This window comes from Sapajus apella, unplaced genomic scaffold, assembly GCF_009761245.1.
Source record: "Sapajus apella isolate SASKATOON/1434 unplaced genomic scaffold, GSC_monkey_1.0 scaffold26, whole genome shotgun sequence".
NCBI lineage: Eukaryota > Metazoa > Chordata > Mammalia > Primates > Cebidae > Sapajus > Sapajus apella.
Window position 1 is genome coordinate 20,636,427 of NW_022436966.1, and position 22,356 is coordinate 20,658,782.

Consider the following 22,356-nt stretch of genomic DNA (forward strand, 5'->3'; position numbering starts at 1 on the left):
CACAGCCCAGTCCTAAATGAATCTAGTACTATGTGATAGGTATGAAGTATTTCTAAATTGGTATCTGTTACTAAATTCAGGATAGGTAAAATAACAAGAAAAGTCTATTTCTCAATGCCTTTCTTGAACAAATGTTTTCCTACTTTTGTAAACAAACCATCCAGACAGGTTAAGTGAAATGGGTTTTTGCTACCAAAGGTGGATAAAAGGGTAAATAACATTTGCATGTGGACACCAATTCCTTTAGGTCCTTTTTGATCCCATGAGTATAGAGGTTCCTACTGATGGAATAGGTATTTAAAACTGCCCTAACTTAAGGTCAGTTGGCTTACAATGCAGCAAGGAAATTTTAACTTACAGAGTAGACATCTTCCTTTAATACTTTCAAAAAAGTGGAGATTGTGTCCTTGGAGAAATATATCTACATGGCTATCCAATTTTTTTTTGCAGTCTCCAAGTATGTAGAAAAATGTATTTCCTATCCTTTTTTAAAATAATCATTTCCATCTACTCAAACATTTTGTGGTGAATTCCAATGAAGTTAATGGCCTGAAAATGATATATATTGAATATAAAAGAATGTCAGACAGCTTCTTTGAGCTGGAGGATCCCACATTTTTAAATAAATATATCCAGGCTGGGCGCAGTGGCTCACGCCTGTAATCCCAGCACTTTGGGAGGCCGAGGCGGGTGGATCACGAGGTCAAGAGATCGAGACCATCCTGGTCAACACGGTGAAACCCCGTCTCTACTAAAAATACAAAAAATTAGCTGGGCATGGTGGTGCGTGCCTGTAATCCCAGCTACTCAGGAGGCTGAGGCAGGAGAATTGCCTGAACCCGGGAGGTGGAGGTTGTGGTGAGCCGAGATCGCGCCATTGCACTCCAGCCTGGGTAACAAGAGTGAAACTCCGTTTCAAATAAATAAATAAATAAATAAATAAATCATTTGCATTTTTTCATTAAGGGTCACTTCAGAATATTTATAAAACTATATTTGTAAATAACGTCTGTTGTGTCAAAGTGTAATGTGATTTTTTAAGCCACTTGGTTATAACGCTCTGAACATTCCCTTGGAAGAGATTACAGTCTCACAAGATTGGAATACAGGGAATGGTCAATTCCGTTTCTCAATTTTCTAAGAAATTTTACTAAGGAAGCTATTTTCTTCTCTTTAACCAAGAATGGTGTTAACATGAGAGAGTTAGGAGAAGCAGGAAAAGAGTCAAGGTAAAAATACTAAAATAATGAGACAAAGTCCAGAAGAAGAGAAAATAATTGTAGATCCTTATTCATCTAGTAATAACTATCTTTAAAGGCTGTCACAAGAGAAGTTAATTAAAAAGAATACTCTTATCAATGCAGAAAGAGCACAAAAGGAATTTAGAAATGCTATTTTAGAAAAATAGCAGTGCGATGCAAACTCGCAGGTGAAAATATTACTTGTGTTGCCTAGTGGTGATTGCTGACCATATCCGGGGAATGACACTCATTTTTGCTTCATGGTCCATCTCTATTAAGCGTCCATGTTGGGACAAAGCCCAAGTTTTAACTTATCGATTATCATCAGGGATATGAGATGAGTTAAAGTGATGAAGGACAGGATCAAAGAAAAAAAAATTACTTTAGCACTTTACAAGACTTTGATGCCCTGGGTTCTAATTCCAACTTTGCTGCTTTATACAGAAATGGTGTCCTTAAGTAAGTAACTTCAGCTCTCTCTGTACTAATGCTTAACTTTAATAATTAAATTGAAATAAATTACTGGTTTCAACGAAATCCTGAATAATCTCCAGCTTCAGTTGTTTAATATTGAATGCGTCTTGGCACAGGTTTTTCTAGAATATATCACCGGCAACTATGGTGATGACAGCTTCTGTAACATCCTTTCATCATTTCAAAAGGTAACCACTTTAGCTTTGTCTCATTACACCATAATTCCTGAGTGCTGGTTTGGCATTTATATTTAGTTGGAATTTGTATGTACTCTGACTAAAATTATACGTTAAATAACGTTAGGAATTAAAACAATCCCATCAATAAAAATATTCCTTCATACCAAAAGAAGAGAGAGCAAAAACATAACATATTACTGGGCAAACATTAACAGATATACATTACAGGGAAGTAGAACAGTGATTATGAATTTATGACAAAATCTTACACATTTTATGTGTAGCAAAGAAAAAGAAACAAAACAGAATTCTCATATCCCCTCCAGAAACCAAACGCTGCACCTCCTGTCTCCTGTCACTCACAGGGAATTTCAAAACTGCTTTTAAAGATATTTGTGTTTTTTTTTTTTTTTTTTTTTGTTGGGTTGTTTTTTTGTCTCGGGCTGAAGCGCAGTGGTGCAATGTCAACTCAGTGCACCCTCCAAATCCCTGGTTCAAGATTCTCCCACCTCAGCCTCCGGAGTAGTTGGGATTACAGGCACATGCCACCACATCCAGCTTTTTAGTAGACATGGGGTTTCACCATATTGGCCAGAATGGTCTGGATCTCCTGACCTCATGATCCACCTGTCTTAGCCTCCCAAAGCGTTGGGATTACAGGCGTGAGCCACTGCAACTGGCCAAGAGAAATTCTTATATATATCTACAGAGTATTTTGCCTACGACTTTAGCGGCATCCCAACACTATAAAAACCAAAGACTAGGCTTAATCCCTGAAGTATTTACTTTAAATCTACTCTGTTTCCAAGGAAATACTCTGGAAAAAGAATGAGATAAATTGCTCCATTTGCCCTATATAACAGAGAAACTTATTTTTATAGTAAATCATCTCCTATGGTTTAATTAGTTGGGCCTCAACAACAACAAAAAAGAACAAAGGTTGCTGGCTTGTTTGTTATTTGACAATGAAATTTTCAGGGAGACGACATATAATCACATAGAATACAGGGCAAATAAAGTAATAACTTGACCCCAAACAGAAACTCTAATGTGGGAATCAGTTATAGTTACTGCGTAATGGTGCTACTGGTTACCACTGTCTTTGTTTTGCTCTCTTAATTTGAATTGTGTTTGCTCAAGACCTCCCAGATATTAACATCAAATACAAATTTAAAAACATTTGCACTTTCTTCATTGTTGTAATTCAGGCTGTCTAATGGAAACAAAATGTAAGCTACATTTTGAATTTTAAATTTTCTAGCAGCTATAATATAAAAGAAAAAATAGGTAAAATTTTAATAATACATTTTATTTAATCTATCTAAAATATTGCCATTTCATCGTGTAATCAATATAAAAATTACTGAGATATTTTATTTTTATTAACCAAGTTTTTGTAATCTGGTATGTGTTATACTGTCAAAACATCTCTATTCACTGCATTCATGTTTGAAATACTCAGTAGCCACTTGCACCTAGAGGTTACTATATTGAATAGTGCAGTTCTCTCCAAATTAATTTAAAAAACATGTGATGCCTATTCGCTGCAATGGTGGTACACATACAAATTTATTCTGAGATTTTTAAGTTCTATGCCGATGGGATAACTTTTTTCAATTCCTATTGTGATTTGTGGGTAATAATTACAAACACTTCTTTTTAGCCCCCGGTCTTCCAAATCAATGGAGAACATGATACAAATTTCATATAATATAAGTCAAAATATCAGCTTCAACTAAAAAAAAAAAAAAAAGCCACACTGAATGATGTGGTTTTAATCCGTGTCTAAACTGTACTTCTTAATCCTGTTCCTTAGCTCTAATTTTGTGACTGCTTGTCTGCATCGGGATGTGTAGAAAATAGTGAATGCCTACCCAAGCCTATTTCCATTAGAGAAGGGGCTGGGTAAACTGAGTGCTGCAGGGAGGCAGAACCAGAACGAGCCTTTTTGCGTCTTCAGCAATCAAATAACTTTTTCTCTCCTTTTGGAGGAAGGGATTTGGGAAAACTACTTCCCAATATTATTTTGCCTTGGAGAACAAAATGGACAAGGAAGTAGCAAATTAGACCAATTCAAAGGGAATTAGATTTTAATTATACTAAAGAATACTAAGTAGCATGTAGTAGGAGGAGGTACACTAAAAAGCTTTGAACTAAAATTATGGGTTATTTTATCTGCAGCACTAAGCAGAGCCTGCAGATTTATGTGAGAAAGAGGTATGGTAAAAAGTATTTAAGATTATGGGTGAGTTTATCTGATCTTTTGCCATACCATGTCAGTTAAAAGAAACAAACAAACAAACATGTACATAGCCCATCTTTCTTCCCTGAGTTTCCGTCTTACCCAGAGCACTCAGAAAATCCATCAGGATTTGACTAATTAGACTGTAAAAATAAATGCCCATGGCTAGATGAATGCAGCTGGTGTTACTTACATATTGTTGCCTACAGCTCAGTGAAAAATGATTGGCATTTAATGCCCAAGAGCAGAATAGTGGCCAGATCTAAGCTTTTTTATTTTTTGTTTGTTTATGCTGAACAATCATTGACAAACTGGGATGACTTAACAAAAATTCTCCCAGTTTGCCTCCTTATATAGTTTAATATGTATTAAAAGCAGCCTTCCAAATATGTCTGATTTTCCTCCTAAATCATAATAATTTTCAAATCGAATCACTAATCAATCTGAAGTGGATGGAAATAACATGGATTTCTTTTCTCTTAGTTCCTAAGCTTTCCTCTTTTTAAAATAATTAAAATAAATAAAAAATTTTACTATGTCAAAAAAAAAAAAAAAACACAATGGGACCTGCTATCAGTGAAGTTCAAAGTTGTCTGTTTTGAAAGATCATGAACCATGTGGGAATTGGAAAACTATAGTTCCCAATATTTTAGTATCTTTGGAACACACCATTAGAGCCCTACAAACCTTTCTAAAGCACTGAGAGAGGAAGGTGGTCCCAGAGACCATGGAAATATTCTTTATAATTCTTGTAAGCGTTGACTTTGTAAAAATCATGTATTACTTATTTGATTATGCGATACCCTTAATTTATATTTTTATTCTATCCCCACTGATTATTTGTTAGCATTTTTCCTGAAATCTAAATAAAAATACAGGTTGAGCTATATGGCTAAGTGTGAAATAAAGGCACTGACCTCTCTAAAACTGGAAAAAAATACATAGTGGGGGTTGGCCAAGATGGCTGATTAAAGCAACTAAGGTTCACAGGCTGCTGTCTTTGCTATATCACCGGCTTCATTGGTGATACCTCCAGGTATGGGAGGGACCAAGGCAACTAGGATCTGGAGCAGACCCCCAGCAATCTGCAGCACCCCTATGGAAGAGTGGCCTGACTTTTAAAAACAAAAACAGCAACAACAACAACATCAACAAAAAGGATCCCACAAAAACCCCATTCAAACATCAGCTATCACAGAGATTGAAGGTAGATAAGCCCACAAAGATGAGAATAAAATCAATGCAAAATCACTAAAAACTTAAAAGGTCAGGGTGTCTCTTCTCCTCCAAGTGGCCACAGTACCTCTCCAGCAAGGGCAGAGAACTGCGCTGAGATGGCTGAATTGACAAAAGTAGCCTTCAGAAGGTGGACAGTAATAAACTTTGCTGAGCTAAAGGAGCATGTTCTAACCCAATACAAAGAAGCTAACAATCACAGTAATACAATACTGTAATGGATAACCAGAATAGGCAGCTTAGAGAGGAGCATAACTGACTGGATGGAGCTGAAAACACGGCACTAGAACTTCACAATGCAATCACAAATCTCAATAGCAGAATAGACCAAGAGGAGGAAAAATCTCAGAACTTGAAGACGATCTTTGTGAAGTAAAACAGGCAGATAAGAATAAAAAGGAAGAAACAAAAACTCTGATAAATTTGGAATTATGGAAAAAGATCATACCTATGACTGATTGGGGTACATCAAAGAAATGGGGAGAACAAAACCAAGTTGGAAAACATACTTCAGGGTATCATCCAGGAGGCCTTTCCCCACTGAGAAAAACAAGCCAATATTCAAATTCAGGAAACGTAGAGAATCCCAGTAAGAAAGTCCATTAGAGGATCAACCCCAAGACACATAATCCTCAGATTCTCAGAGGTTAAAATGAAAAAAAAAAAAAAAATGCTAAGGGCAGCCCGAGAGAAAGGCCAGGTCACCTACAAATGGAAGCCTATTGGGCTAACAGCTGACTTTTCAGCAGAAACCCTACAAGCCAGAAGAGAGTAGGGGCCAGTGTTCAATATTCTTAAAGAAAAGAATTTCCAACCCAGAATTTCATATCCAGCCCAACTAAGCTTCATAAGTGAAGGAGAAAAAAAAATCCTTTTCAGACAAGCAAATGCTGAGGAAATATGCCACCACCAGGCCTGAAGGGTTCAATTCAACAAGAAGAGATATTTTAAATATATATGCAAACAACACAGGAGCACCCAGATTCATAAAGCAAGATCTTAGGGACATACAAAAAACTTAAACTCCCACACAGTAAGAGTGGGAGACTTTAACATCCCACTGACAATATTAGACATCAAGATAGAAAATTAACAAAGATATTCAAGATGTAAAATCAGCTCTGGATCAAGTGGACCTGATATTTACAGAAATCTCTACCCAAACAACAGAATATACATTCTTCTCAATGGCACATGACACTTATGCCAAAATTGATCACATAATCAAAAGTAAAACACTAGTCAGCAAATGCAAAAAAAAAACGGAAATTATAACAGTATCTCAGACCATAACACTATCATATTAGAAACGAATATTAAGAAATTCACTCAAAACCACACAACTAAATGAAAATTTAAAAACCTGTTTCTGAATGACTCCTGAGTAAATAATGAAATTAAGTCCAAAATCAGTAAGTTCTTCGAAACTAATGAACAAAGAGAAAACATACCAGAATCTCTGGAATGCAGCTAAAGCAGTGTTAAGAGGGAAATTTATAGCACTAAATGCCTGCATCAAAAAGCTAGGAGGATCTGAAATCAGTAACCTAACATCACAACTAAAAGAACTAGAGAACCAAGAGCAAACAAACCCCAAAGCTAGCAGAAGACAAGAAATAACCAAGATCATAGTGGAACTGAAGGATATAGAAACACAAAAACTCCTTGGGGAAAAAAAAATCATTAAATCCTGGAGCTGGTTTTTGGAAAAAATAAATAAAATAGACTGCTAGCTAGACCGATAAAGAGGAAAAGAGAAGAATCAAATAGACACAATAAGAAATGATATGGGGAATAGTACCATTGACCCCACAGAATTACAACCAACCATCAGAGAATACTGTAAATACCTCTATGCACATAAACTCAAAAATCTGAAAGAAATGGATAAATTCTCGGAAATATACACTCTCCCAAGATTGAACCTACAAAGAAATTAAATCCTTAAATAGACCAATAATGAGTTCTGAAATTCAGGCAACAATAAACAGCCTACCAACCAAAAAGAAGCCCAGGAACAGTTGTATTCACAGCTAAATTCTGCCAGAGGTACAAAGAAGAGCTGGTACCATGTCTATCTAAACAATTCCAAGCAATCAAGAAGGAGAGACTCCTCCCTAACTCAATTTAGGAAGCCAGCATCATCTTGATATCAAAACCTGGCAGAAATACAACAAAAAAAGAAAAAACTTCAGGCCAATATCCCTGATGAACATTGATGAAAAATCCTTAATAAAATACTGGCAAACTAAATCCAGCAGCACATCAAAAAGCTTATCCACCATAATCAAGTTGGCTTCATCCCAGGATGCATAGTTGGCTTAATATATACAAATGAAACATAATCCATCACATAAACAAAACTAAAGACAAAAACAATATGATTATCTCAGTAGATGCAGAAAAGGCCTTCAATAAATGCAACATGCCCTCATATTAAAAACTCTCAATAAACTAGGTATTGAAACAAACCTTGAAATAGTAAGAGCCATATATGACAAACCCACAGATAATATCATACTGAATAGGCAAAGCTGGAAGAACTCCCCCTGAAAACGACAAAAGACAAGGATTCTCTCTCTTGCCACTCCTATTCAACATAGTAATGGAAGTTCTGGCCAGGGAAATCAGGCAAGAGAAAGAAATAAAGGGCATGCAAATAGGAAGAGAGGGAATCAGATTATTTTAATTTGTAGGTGACATGATGATAGATCTAGAAAATCCCATCATTTCAGCCCCAAAACCCCTTAAGCTGATAAACAACCTCAGCAAAGTGTCAGGATACAAAATCAATGTGCAAGAATTGCTAGCATTCCTATATACCTACAATAGGCAAGTAGAGAGCCAAATCATAAATTAACTCCTTTTCACAACTGCTACAAAGAGAATGGAATACCTAGTAATACAGCTAACAAGGGAAGCAAATGACCTCTTTAAAGAGAACTATGAACCACTGCTCAAGGAAATCAGAGAGGACACAATCAAATGGAAAAGTATTTCATGCTCACGGATAGAATCAATATTGTGAAAATGCCCGTACTGCCCAAAGTGATTACAGATTCAATGCTATTCCTATGAATTAAACTACCATTGACATTCTTCACAGAATTAGGAAAAACGATTTTAAAATTCATATGGAGACAAGAAAGATGAAATAGCCAAGACAATCATAAGCAAAAAGAAGAAAACTGGAAGCATCGTACTACCTGACTTCAAACTATACTACAAGAATACAGTGACCAAAATAGCATGTTGTTGGTGCGGAAACAAACACATAGACCAATGAAACAGAATAGAGAACTTGGAAATAAGACTGCACACCTATAACCATCTGAACTTTGACAAGTCAGACAAAAACAAGGAATGAGGAAAGGACTCCCTATTTCATAAATGGTGCTGGGAGAACTGGCTAGTGATATGTAGAAAATTGAAAAAATAACTCAAGATGGATTAAAGGTTGAAATATAAAACCTAAAACTATAAAAAAATAGTAGAAGCAGTTCTAAGCACTAGCTTGCGGGACATAGGCATGGGCAAAGATTTCATGACAAAAATGTTAGAATTGCCAAAAAAACAAAAATTAACAAATGGGATCTAATTAAACTGAAGACCTTCTGCACAGCAAAAAACAAAGCAAAACAAAAAATACACACAATTACATGAAAACTGAGCTATCACGAGAGTGAACGACAACCTACAGAATGGGAGAATGTATCTGTAATCTGTCTATCTGAAAAAAGTTTAATATCCAGCATGTAAAAGGAACTTAAACATATTCAAGAGAAAGCAAACATCCTCAGTAAGAAGCAGATAAAGGACATGAACAGGCATGTCTTAAAAAAAGACATTCATGCAGCCAACAAACATAAGCAGATCATTACAGAAATGCAAATCAAAACCACAATGAGATACCATCTCACACCAGCTAGAATGGCACTTATTAAAAAGTTAAGAAACAACAGATGCTGGTGATGTTGCAGAGAAAAAGGTAAGATTTTACACTGTTGGTGAGAGTGTAAATTAGTTCAATGATTGCAGAAGACAGTGTGGTGATTCCTCAAAGACCTCAAAGACCCAGCAATCCCTTTACAGGGTATATACCCAAAGGAATTTAAGTGATTCTGTAATACAGGACCATAACTCTGTATGTTCAGTGCAGCACTATTCATAATAGCGAAGACATGGAATCAATCCAAATGCTCATCAATGATTGACTGAATAAATAAAATGTGGTACATATATGCCATAGGATACTACACAGCCATAAAAATGAATGTGATCATGTCCTTTGCAGGGACATGGATGCAGCTGGAAGCCATCAGCAGCAGCAAACTAATGCAGGAACAGAAAAATGAACACTGCATGTTCTCACTTGTAAGTGGAAACTTGATGAGAACACATAGATACTTGGTAAGGAACAACATACACTGGGGCCTGTCGGGGGTGAAGAGAGGGAAAGCATCAAGAATAGCTAATAGATAATGGACATAATACCTACGTGATGAGATGATCTGTGCAGCAAACCACTCTGCACACATTTACCAATGCAACAAACCTGCACACCCTGCCCATGTACCCGAGAACTTAAAAGCTGGACAAAAAAGGCCAACCCCACCCCCTAAACATAGTGGTTTTCCCAGAGAGAGGATCAGTTTGGGTCCCAGTCAAAGAGCTGACAGGAAACCAGTCTTCTCTCACCTCCCAATACTGATTTGCGTGTGTGAGCACTGCACTGATTTTGTCTTTCCAGTAATGGAGATCACTGTGAAACTTATGAAATATTTGGGTAGAGTTCATAAAAATAGCAATTTATTTTAACAGTCATTTTTGCATTCCTACTATGTGACACACACTTCAAAAGCATGCTGGTGATAACAACAAAATATTCCATTCTGACACCAAGGATCTTAAATTATGTCCAGTACACTATAATAAATATGTGAGCAAAATATTATGTCAATACAATAAAGAAGGATATTCTAACGCACAAAATATCTCCAGAAACATTCTTTGGAAATTTGCAATATGAAAAAATTTTGCTACTTTTTAGTGGGGTACAGATAGACTGATTTTCAAAGTAAATCTCTAGAAAGAAAAACACTCATAGTAGTTTTCAGATAATCCCTCATATAATTTGCCCAAATATCTAATTAATTTAGTCAAAAACATCTATTCCTATACATTCCTTGTAATAATATAGACAAAGCTTAAATACCTCATAAGCTCAGTGTCCTACAAATCACCTAATGCCTGACAAATAAATAAAAAATATATTTCAATATTTGGCATTATGTACAAAAAGTACCTCAGATTTTTAGACTGGTTGACTGAGTTAGGGGAAGGGTACTAGGGAGGGGAGCGGAGAGTTGAGAGCAGAGTGAAACCAAGTCCCTGCTGTTTAATGGTCTCATCTGACCTGGGGCCAGGCTGCCGATATAACACTCTCAAGTAGAGGAATAAGGATGATGGAATTATTAACACATATTGAAAGATGCTTTCAGACAGAATTTATATTACGCCTGTTCAGAATTGTGGTACAGGTATTGATTAGTATTTTAAGTGGCAAAACAGCAAGTCCTTTGCTGTTTCTATTGTGATACAGTTACTGAAGAACAATTCACATCAGAAATTGTTACAAGGAGTTAAAAGTTAAATACTATAATGTGAAAGATAAGCTAAATGTGCTGTATATTTTTTTTTAAAGACAGTTTCAAGTCAGCTCACTGTGACCTTCATCTCCTAGGTTCAAGTGTTTCTCCTGCTTCAGCCTCCCAAGTAGGTGGGATTACAGATGCCTACCTCCACACCTAGATAATTTTTGTATTTTTAGTAGAGATGAGGTTTCACCGTGTTGGGCAGGCTGGTCTTGAACTCCTGACTTCAGGTGATCCACCTGCCTTAGTCTCCCAAAGTGCTGGGACTACAGGTGTGGGCCATCACACCCTGCCCTGAGTAATTTTTTTATACTTTTCCTCTACTTTATAGTCATTTCATGGTATCCCTGGCTATATCACAGTAGAATGAAACTCTACAAGCAGAACTTAATATAGGTTTACTGGATTAAACATTCAAAAATATGTGTTTAGCCAAAATTGGTTGCCGATACTAAATATTAGGTCTTCATGTTCATTTGAGAACAAATTACTTACAAAAGCATTAATTCATTTTTGCAAGAATGATTCTAATTCTTACTAATATATGACTCCAGAAATATCTTTAGTGTCACAGTCTATTTAATTTTTGCTCTCCTGCTCTTTCATTACATCCAAGTACACCTACATATAAAATGAGGCCCTCATAGCAGTACAAGTTCACCTTAAATGTGCATATCCTGAACAGTACTTACTGCTCACCTTCGTATAGAAAAAAGTAACTTCACTGCTGGATTGTGGGTAGTTTTTAAACATTTGCAACTTACTTAAACAGATGTTTTCCATTGTTCCCTTTATTTTTCTGAGTGGAAGGGAATCAACCCATACATAAGCTAATTTCTATTATACAAAGTTTCCCCTTCGCTGCTAGCAGGTAAGCTTTATCAAGACAGGAACATTTGTGTTTTGTTCTCTGTTTTATGTGAAGTTTCTAGAACCATGCTCAACACATAGTGCTCCATAAATATTTATTGATAGACAAAATGAAGCTGACAGTTGAGCAAAGACACAAATGTGGTAAGAGAATAAATCATGAGGATATCTACAGCGAACGTGTTTCAGAAGGAGGGAACAGAAAATGAGAAAAGTCAGGACAGGAGTCATGAGCAGCAAAGACACCAGTGTAGCTAGAAAGAGTGAGTGATGATGGGAAAGTAATAGAAAAGTAAATCAATGATGGAGCCTAAATTTGAAGCAAAACGATCTGGGTTAGATCATGTGCTCTTAACTCTTAAATTCAGACCAGTATCCAGCTCTCTCATTTATGAGCTATATTAATTGGAGCAAGGTTCATGAATACACTCAAGCTCAGTATTCTCAGTAGGGTTGAGGTAACTACCTCATAGAAATATTGTAAAAGTTGAAGTGCTGTAGTGTAAAGCACCTTGCAAATGAATCAATAAATATTGGACTCCTTTTCACCTATGTCCATCCCATTATTTGTTGGGTGCCCTGCAGTGGTTTGGGTCAGAGAAGAACTCCAAAAAATACTACAAAAGTATATCTGCCACCAGTCCCCAAATGTAAACCTGAGAACCATTAGCATATGCAACCTACCAATCTGATGTCAGATAATACTCTGAAGGATTATGAGGAAATAATAAATTCTCAAACTCGGGTCAAAAACAGCTGGCACTTGACCAATTGTCTAATCAGGGAATTACCCAGGGATGGACAAGAAATTTTGAGTAATGACTTTGCCTGCTGTCATCCTCCAGATAGCTGAGTTTCCCATTTAAAAAGGATCTGCGGTCAGAGATAAGGACCCAGGGCAAAGATAATCCTAATTACAATCCTAGACAGGGGACCTCCACTTTATACTGGAAGTTCAATGCCAGTTGTATTCCTTATGCCTCTCTTTAGCTCACATGGAAGAAATCAGTAATCATTTGCTTACAGCATTGGAAATTAACCTTTGTACGTACAGTACGGAGACTCAACAACATCAAGTAAAATTTAAAGGATTAGAGGCCTTAGTATGAAATTTCTAACTTCCAATAACCCAGCATATTTTCATATAATAATCCATATTGTGGTCAGCATAAAAGATATTTAGAAAATCACATTTCCATATTTTCTGTATTTCAAAATGTATGTCTATGCATAAGTCTTGCTCTCCTGTTAGAAAGAAAACTCATTAAACAGTGATTTTCCTGCCAAAGATGCTCCTTCCCATACCTAACACAGTGACGTCATCAATCATACTTCTATGTTGAAGAAACTTACTATTTGATTGACTCTCTGCAAGGAAAAATAATTTCCTGGTTTACATGAAAAATGCTGAAAAAGAGGAATGCAGTCAGGGAATGACAATCAGGGCTGACATCCATCAGGTTTAGGAGGTGCTGTGTTCAGAGTCCACAATATATTTAGACGTCTTTGAAAGTGTTTTAATTTCTATTAATATCAGCAAAACTAAAGATTTATATTGGAGAAAATGCTTTAAAATGTGGTATTCATATATTCTATATATTAATATAGAGGAAGGAGTACATGCAGGCAAATATGCCACTGTATGCCACTATTTGTCACGGTGTGACTCTGAACTCAATATACGTTCTATGTTTAGAATAGAAACATGGCCATGGGTTCTAGTACAGCTCTGCCATGGCCATCTCCTAAAAATATAATTTACTTCTATTAAAGCTCATCAAAAAAGCAGGCAGCCATACAGGGAGGAGGCAGAGTTAGACTGGTACAAAAACCATCAGCCTAGAAAACCAGAGGCCCTTTGATCCCAGTTGGAGCCCTGCCTTCTTTTGGTCTATGAGCCTAAACCACATCTCTGCCCATCCCATCTGCGTTTAAACCGGACTTGGCAGCCTAGCTTTTGTAATGCTGAGTTTTTAACTTCAATTTGCTGCCTTTACCTCACTCCAATTTGTATTTTCAAGTTACAGATCTGATCTTTAGGCTGGAAATCAAAACTGAAATTCTCAGAAATTCCTTTATAGAGTAGCTGTGTAGTATTTAACACATGTCCCTAGTTTAACCACCAAGCCATAACAGCTTGCAGGAGTGGGTCATGCTTCAAGTCCTGATACTGAGTATGAAAGAAAGTACTGTCTCTAAAAACAGATGCAATTTTAGCTATAAAACAAATTACGACTTTGCTAAGCTCTCCAAAGTTTAGAATGGATGAGCAGCTTTAAAGACACACCAGAACAGAAGCAGTAGTTCAGGGAACTGAACTTTTAGAAACTAGCTTGAAAAGTTGGTCCAAAGAGATATGCGTGAATCTGAATTTTAGGAGAAATGATTTAAGGATGGCGGAAGAAGCGTCTGGGGAGAAGGAGGTGAGAGGACATTTCATACATTCAAGAAAGTGTATACCGAGACCATTTTTGTGGTTTGGGGAGAATTAGTTTCTAAACTTCTACAATTAGATGAGAGACAAAATGAATACAAAAACAAAGGTATAAGTGCTTAATAATTATTAGCCCTTTACTTGTATTGATTCCAAGATAGATTTCTTTTCCCCACAGTCAAACCTTTCTTAAATTCAGATGTACCTTAAAATCTATGAAGTCTTAAAATTGTCTGCTGCCAGGTGGTAGTTGTGACTTAGTGGTCTACACACTTTCCTTTGACACCTTTTATAATATCGAGTAATTGCACCAACATGTCTATTACAAGAAAAACAATTACATTGATAAACCGAACATCACTAAATAGCTTGCAAAAAATATGGTAGTGCAAAGGAAGCAAGTAAAAAATAAAATTCTTACATATTAGTCCTAGCAATGACCGCAAGCATATTTATAGAATGATCCCCTCTTACCCCCATCTCAAAATTCCCACTCATCTGGGGAGATTGCAAGTGAGCCATGAAATGGGTTTGGAGCCAAGAATACCTAAAATATCAGATCTTGAATAACTGAGCACAACAGACTGATGTTCATGTTAATATTCATATGTGGAAACCTAATCCCCAATGTGATGATATTTGGAATGTGATGGATGATATTTGGATGTTCAGCCTCTGGAAGGTCATTAGGTCATGAGGGTTACTGAAGGGATTAGTGCCTTTACCGAACAGACCCCAGAGAGTGCCCTCATTTCTTCTGCCAAGTCAGGACACAAGAAGACTGCTATATTAGTCTGTTTTCATGCTGCTATGAAAAAATAGCCAAGACTGGGTAATTTATAAAGAAACGATGTGTAAATGACTCATAGTTCCACATGGCTCAGAAACCTCAGGGAACTTACAATCACGATGGAAGGTGGAGGGGTCAGCAGAAAGGAGAAGAGCTGAGCAAAAGGTGAAAAGCCCCTGATAAAACCATCAGATCTCATGAGAACTCATTCACTATTATGAGAACAGCATGGGGGTTATGTCCTCATGACTCAATTTCCTCCTACCGGATCCCTTCAATGACACTTGGGGATTATGGGAACTAAAATTCAAGATGAGATTTGGGCAGAGTCACTGCCAACTATGAAGCAGGAAGAGGACCCTCACCAAAACCTGACGATGCTGGCACCCTGATCTCAGACTTCCAGCCTCCAGAACTGTGAAAAATACATTTCTGTCATTTATAAGCCTCTCACTTTATGCTACTTTGTTATCGCAGCCCAAATAAACTGACTGAGAGTGGAACCTCTTTTGTCTTTTGCTTCAGTCACAATTTGCCTATTTCAATTGAACCAGAGTACACAGTTTACTTATTGTAATAGCAGTAGTTTTGGCAGTCAACATATTTTGAGGAAATTAGCAAAAGGGTTATCATGCAGTATAAATGGAGTAACACATGTAAAGTACCAAGAAAGTGGCCTGCCACAACATTAATAAATGTTGTCATTATACTTGATTTATTACATCACCATTCAGCATAAACACTTTCTTTTTCTCCCAACTCTACCAATCTGCGCAAGCTCCTAGACAAATTCTTCTAGTCACTACTATTGATTAGTCTTCTTGCACATCTTCCTCCTTTTCCTTTTTGTGAACACATTTGTATACTCCTTACTTAACTACGTTCTAATTACATTTTGTATGGAATCCAAATTTCATAATTTCTGGGTATCCATCTTGATGGTCCCCCGAGAGCCCTACCGCTTCAATCTCATTTGACACATTGTCTAGACAGGTTTAAATTCTAGCTCCATGTATTCCTAACAGAAGAACTGCAATTCTCACATCTGTGAAATGGCAATAGTAATTATACTTATTTCAAAAAGTTGTGAAGATTAAATGATAAGAATGTTTAATACCTAAATGGTGCTAAATAAATACTAATTCTTACCACAACTCCTAGTGCCAGATACTGTCAAATCTTGGCACGTTTATGTACCTTCTGCCCAATTGTGTTTTTAATTCCTTAAAAACAGCAAATATAGTCTATGTGAGTCCCAGCACCATGCTTTTTATTTAATGTGTTAAGCTAACACTTAGGTCTGCTAATCTAGGGATTTAAAATGCATGGCATGATCTGGGATCCTTGCGGTAATAGAACTCTTCTGTATCTTAACAGCATCAATGTCAGTATCTTGGTTGTGATATTGTACTATCATTTCATAAAATGTTATCATTGGGTAAGCTGGTAAGAGATACACAAGATTTCTCCAGATTATTTCTTACAACTACATTTAAATCTACCATTCTCTCCAAATTTTAATTTAAAAATATGCTGCATGTTGACCATAGTCTTTTGGTGTTTTATTGTGATGGTACCTTTCGTTCTTAAACAAACTCAGGGGTTATAAATAAAATTACCTTTAGTAAAATAAACTAGAAATAATAAAGCAAAATTATTTAAGTACTGATCCACGTAAGTACATTTGCCTCTTTTTGTAAACTCCTAAAACCATTTAATTCATCTAAAATTGTTGGGCACTTGGGAGTTGTATATGCCCAGCAGTTCCTGTTAGAGTTTGTGAGTTTAAATTTTCACTCCCTTTACCAATTTAATGTCTTATTTGCTATTGCCGGCTCCTCTCCTCAGGAGTCGTTTCACTTTCCCAAGCATTTTATCACCTCGCACACAACCCATCTGCAGTGTTCTAGGCCAATTGTAGCAGAAGAGAGCTGTGCCAAGCCCTCTGTGGATTCAGGCACCTTCCCCTGCCCTTGAGCACCTGGGCCTTCTGGAAATGTCTTTATCTACAAGCAGCTTTAATCATGCAGTGCCAATGTGAACAAAAGAAGCCAAAGTGATTAGAAGTTCCAGTTTACAAGGATCTCAACTGTCACTTCAGGTAGCTTGTGTGGAGGATCCTAACTGATGCTTGAACATGACAGATGCATCTCTGCAGCTGCTGTGTCCGTGAGATGAAGGCAGGTGTTATGATGTCAACTCGCATCTTCTATCATTTCTGGTGTCCTCTTATATTATTATTTGAAGTGTACATCTATGACATCCAGGGTACATTTCATCACTAGCTAATGTTCTATCTATTTGCACATAAATGCAGGCACCAGGAGTTTTACAATGTAACTTTGAGTTCAAGTATTTTACTAAAAGTTGTGCTCACAGTAAATATGACCAGGATTGCCACTTGTCATCTGTGGAGAATAGTATTTCTATTTGAAATAACAATAATACCAAGTATCGAGATGAACAGAAAACACTGCCATCTACCATCTATTTTGGAAGCATTTTTAACCACAGAACATTTCAAATTGATGTAGTAGCTTGGCTTTCACAGGTTGTTCTCTACTAGAGTTTTATAAAAATAGGGAGAAGAAACAGAAAAAAAGGAGGAAAGGCGTCAACGTCTTTCCTTTCTGCCTTAACCACCCTCACCATTGGGAAGATAAAGTATAACAGCCTTTCCACACACTCACATTGCAAACCACAGGGCACCTCTCTGTAGCTCATTTTCTTTCTCATTGAACTGTGTGTTATGTTTCACTTAAATAAACTTAGATAAAATAAGATATGTGGCTGAGTGCACAGCTTGAATTGCCTAAGGCTGTTCTTTCTTTAGGTGACCTGGATAATGGAAAGAATATTGGCGCGGACATATATGTGCATATATTATGCATAGAAAGAGGTCTGAAAGGGTGCACTCAATAAGATAACATAGATTGGAAGTGAGGAAGTCAAAGCTGGTTAGGAAAGTTAAGTAGTATTTTAGTTTCCTTTATAAGAAAAAAGTAATGGCCGGGCGCGGTGGCTCACGCCTGTAATCCCAGCACTTTGGGAGGCCGAGGCGGGTGGATCACAAGGTCAAGAGATCGAGACCATCGTGGTCAACATGGTGAAACCCCATCTCTACTAAAAATACAAAAAATTAGCTGGGCATGGTGGTGCGTGCCTGTAATCCCAGCTACTCGGGAGGCTGAGGCAGGAGAATTGCCTGAACCCAGGAGGCGGAGGTTGCAGTGAGCCGAGATCGCGTCATTGCACTCCAGCCTGGGTAACAAGAGCGAAACTCTGTCTCAAAAAAAAAAAGAAAAAAAAAGAAAAAAGTAACGATATAGGGGAAAAATAGTGAAAGGCTGCAAAGGCAGTCTTGCGCTGATGTATTATGCTTGTTCCCAGTCTGTGGGTAGACAATAGCAGAATACGCTTCTATAGAAATGTGCACTTGGAAAATACGAATGATACAGTTAACGGATCACCTTCCCTGCTTCCCCCTCAAATCACAGACCCTATGGATGACTTCAGCTCTGCATGCAGATATTTAGAAAAAATTGTTGATAAAGGCAATTGATAACAGCCACGTAATTTCCTCTTTGGAGATAATTAAAGTGTTTTGTGATGACCTCTTTCTGTTTGGCTAATTCTGCTGTGGCTTCAAAACGGAATAGATTGCATCTATAAATATGTGGGTAAATACCACTGTGACTTTTCCTCTGTGATAGACAGGAGTTCTACTGTTACATCATAGTACAATGGCTAGAAGCTTGTCCAAGAGTCAAGTACCGCTGTGGTTGTTACTACACAATTTATTTATTTGTTTTTGTCTTGAAGACACAATAGGCCCTGAAGTTACTACACAATTTATTACCTGTAAACATGTTATTTTAACAGTTTTTAAATTCTTCCTGAAATAACATAAAGATTGGTGATAAAGAGAAAGCAGAAATTCAGGAATTTAAGCTCATCAATGTAGATTTTTAAAATGTGGAAAACAGCAGAAATAATATATATATAAAATATAAAATTATGAAGTGTATGTCACTTTATAATTTTCTGACTCCATATTTTCTTATGTTTTGCAAATCTTTTGGCCATTTTAATTTGCCTGTGATACAGGACCATCCAAAATATTCTGATGAAAGTATTAAGTAAGGTAACTTTAAAAGTTACCTTGATCATTTGCTGTTTGGGCATTTATTTAAATATAACTATGATATTTAGAATGGAGGCATGTCATTAATACTATTATGCTTTTTAAAATTATTTTAATTTTGTTGCTGTTATTTCCTTTTCAAATACCCGAAATGAGTTTCAAAGAAAGGCCAGGTGGTTAAAGCTCATATACCCTGTTTGTAGGGAAGAGGGAGGTGGGGGGAATATAGACAAATTTGAGGCGCTGTAAATAATTTTTAGGACAACTGATTGGACCCAAAGAGCAGGCAATAGTCTGTAAATTATTTTCTTTGGAAGGTGAATGAGACCAACAAGTTATAGAAAGGCAAGAGGTGAAACTTCAATGTGAACAAGAGTTGTCCTATACAGATAAAGTCTCTTCAGTAATCATTTAAAGCTGCCCTCAGAAGAACAGATAAAAAGTATCTCTGGGTGTGGTGACAACTTTTAATTTATTCTCGTCTCAAATTGTTTATCTTCCTGAGTATTATTTTTTAATTTTATTTTTCCATAAGTTATTGGGGTACAGATAGTATTTGGTTACATGAGTAAGTTCTTTAGTGGAGTTTTGTGAGAGCCTGGTACACCCATCACCCAAGCTGTATACACTGCACCGTATTTGTTGCCTTTTATCCTTCACCCTCATTCCACTCTTTCCTCCAAGTTCCAGAAGTCCATTGTATCATTTTTATGCCTTTGTGTCCTCATAGCTTAGCTCCTACGTATTTAGTGAGATGAGACTCCTAGAGAGGAGATTTTAAGACAATTGAATTTCTTTTGTAAGTTCGATCAGAGAAGGGAATTTCCAGACCAAGCCTCTCGCTGCCCTTGTAGAGGAGGAGGAGAGAGAAACATGACATTAGAAAGTCCTTGGTTCTGGAGTCTACTAACCCTGAGGTGGTGGTGTGATGGTCACTGGGCTGGTGTCATTGGCCACTGCACAGTGCTCTCTGTTCACTCCTCACAACCCTACTCTAGACTCCCATGCAGGCTGTGAGGGTGTCCCAGGCCAGGATGAGGAGAGCTTTCCATACTTCACCTACAGCAGCAACCTCAATGGTGTTCTTCTGCATAGCCTGCCTGCAGGATTTTAAGCTTGACTTTGGCAATTCCCAAGGCCAAATTAGTCAAACTTGGCATGGAGGCAAGGAAAGGTGAATAGTGGAATAGATTTTGTAATAGAAGTTAAAAATTTATCTCAACAAGAGAGAGAAATAACCTGTCAAAGCTACCTGATGAGAAAGTATAACAGTGCTCCTTCATCACGACAGTATAAAAAGGTTCTTTGCATGGGTACAAAAGAAAAGAGTTTGCCACTGGAGTATCGAAAATAGTTAAAAGCAATAAAACCAAATGACTGTAAAAGAAAGGTCTCAGAAGAAATTAAAGACATTATCGAAAAGGGGGAATACAAACTCATTAGGACATAACAGAATATCCAAGGATATTCTATTTGCTAATATAAAATATTTTTAACACTTAAGAACAAAGATCTGGGATAGCTCCATGTTTGATCCATTTTCAACAATACACTGAAGGAACATCTCACTTGGGTGATTACTTGTTTTCAGACTATAAAAAGAAACCGGGTTAGAAGTTAGACCGTTTAAAAAGGGTTTATGAAGCTCTGGATTGTGTGACAGATGGCTGTGAGTACCCCTTGTGTAAACACTTAAAGCTATTTTGTTGACTAGATCTTAAGTGTCTTCTTGCTCTAGCAAAGGATGGATTTATAGCTTGCTGGACAATGGTGCTGGTGCATTGGTCTACTCAGGCTAAGATTTCTAAAAATCAGCTTAGTAAGAGTAAGCAATCTCAAAGACCATTGATAACATTTTAAACTTGAAAAGATGGCATACTCTTTCTAGAGAAATAAATGTATTTGTGGTTTAAAAAACACACAAAGTTTTTGGTTCTGAAGGCTGCTTCTAGGGTTTTCTGATTTATTTTAATACAGAAATACTCAACATGCCACAGCACTGCATTTTGAAGTATTGTTCTCTACATCCTAACACACCTCATGGTATTAAATTTGAATTGCAGGTATCAGTAGCAACTTGTGGATCTAGTATACAAAGACAGACATAGAAGATGTTACAGGTATATGCGTCTATCTCCATTCACACGCAGACACTACTTCCTAGCCCTGCTATGAAGAGTGCCTACACAAAATAAAATTCCAGTAATAAATAACAAAAGCCATGATCTTAGTCCCAAAATATTTATCATAAAAGAAATCTGATCTCCTTGGAAAAATTGCTGATTCTGGAACTGGAATTGAAAAGTTTAAGGTAGAAACTTCTTTTATTTATTTATTTTTTGAGATGAAGGTTTTAGCTCTTGTTGCCCAGGCTGGAGTGCAATGGTGCGATCTCGGCTCACCGCAACCTCCGCCTCCTGGGTTCAAACGGTCCTCCTGCCTCAGCCTCCTGAGTAGCTGGGATTACAGGCATGCACCACCACTCTCAGCTCATTTTTTCTATTTTTAGTAGAGATGGGTTTTCTCCATGTTGGTCAGGCTGGTCTCAGCCTCCCAAAGTGCTGGGATTATAGGCACGAGCCACTGCGCTTAGCCAGCAAAAACATCTCTCATATTCAGAATGAAAAGAAATGCTCACGTAATGTAAGAACGTCTTACAAAGTAACAGAAGCTAGCCTGAAGAGACTCACATTGAGCAAATTTCAGACAATCTGGGCATCAAAATTAATGCTGAGTGTAATGAATTGAAATTCACTTAATAAAATAATATACATGCCTATACTGATATGAATATATGAGTAAAAGTAGGGCTAACTCCCTGGAGAAGGATGAAAAGCTCCTCTGGTAAAGATGGAAGGAATTACATAGATTACAAAAGGACAATTTTTCGATTATCAGAATCATTATCTCAGTGAGAATCACAAATGGGTGCTAATACTAATACTAATAGGAGAAAGTTGAATGAGAAACAAGAAAGTTTGAAACTATTTCCCCACAAATTACTTGCTAAATATAGGAAAGTGAAGGATCCTGGCAGATAGCAACTTGTCTTGGTGATCAAAGTTAACATAATCAGTAATGAGATCTGCTGA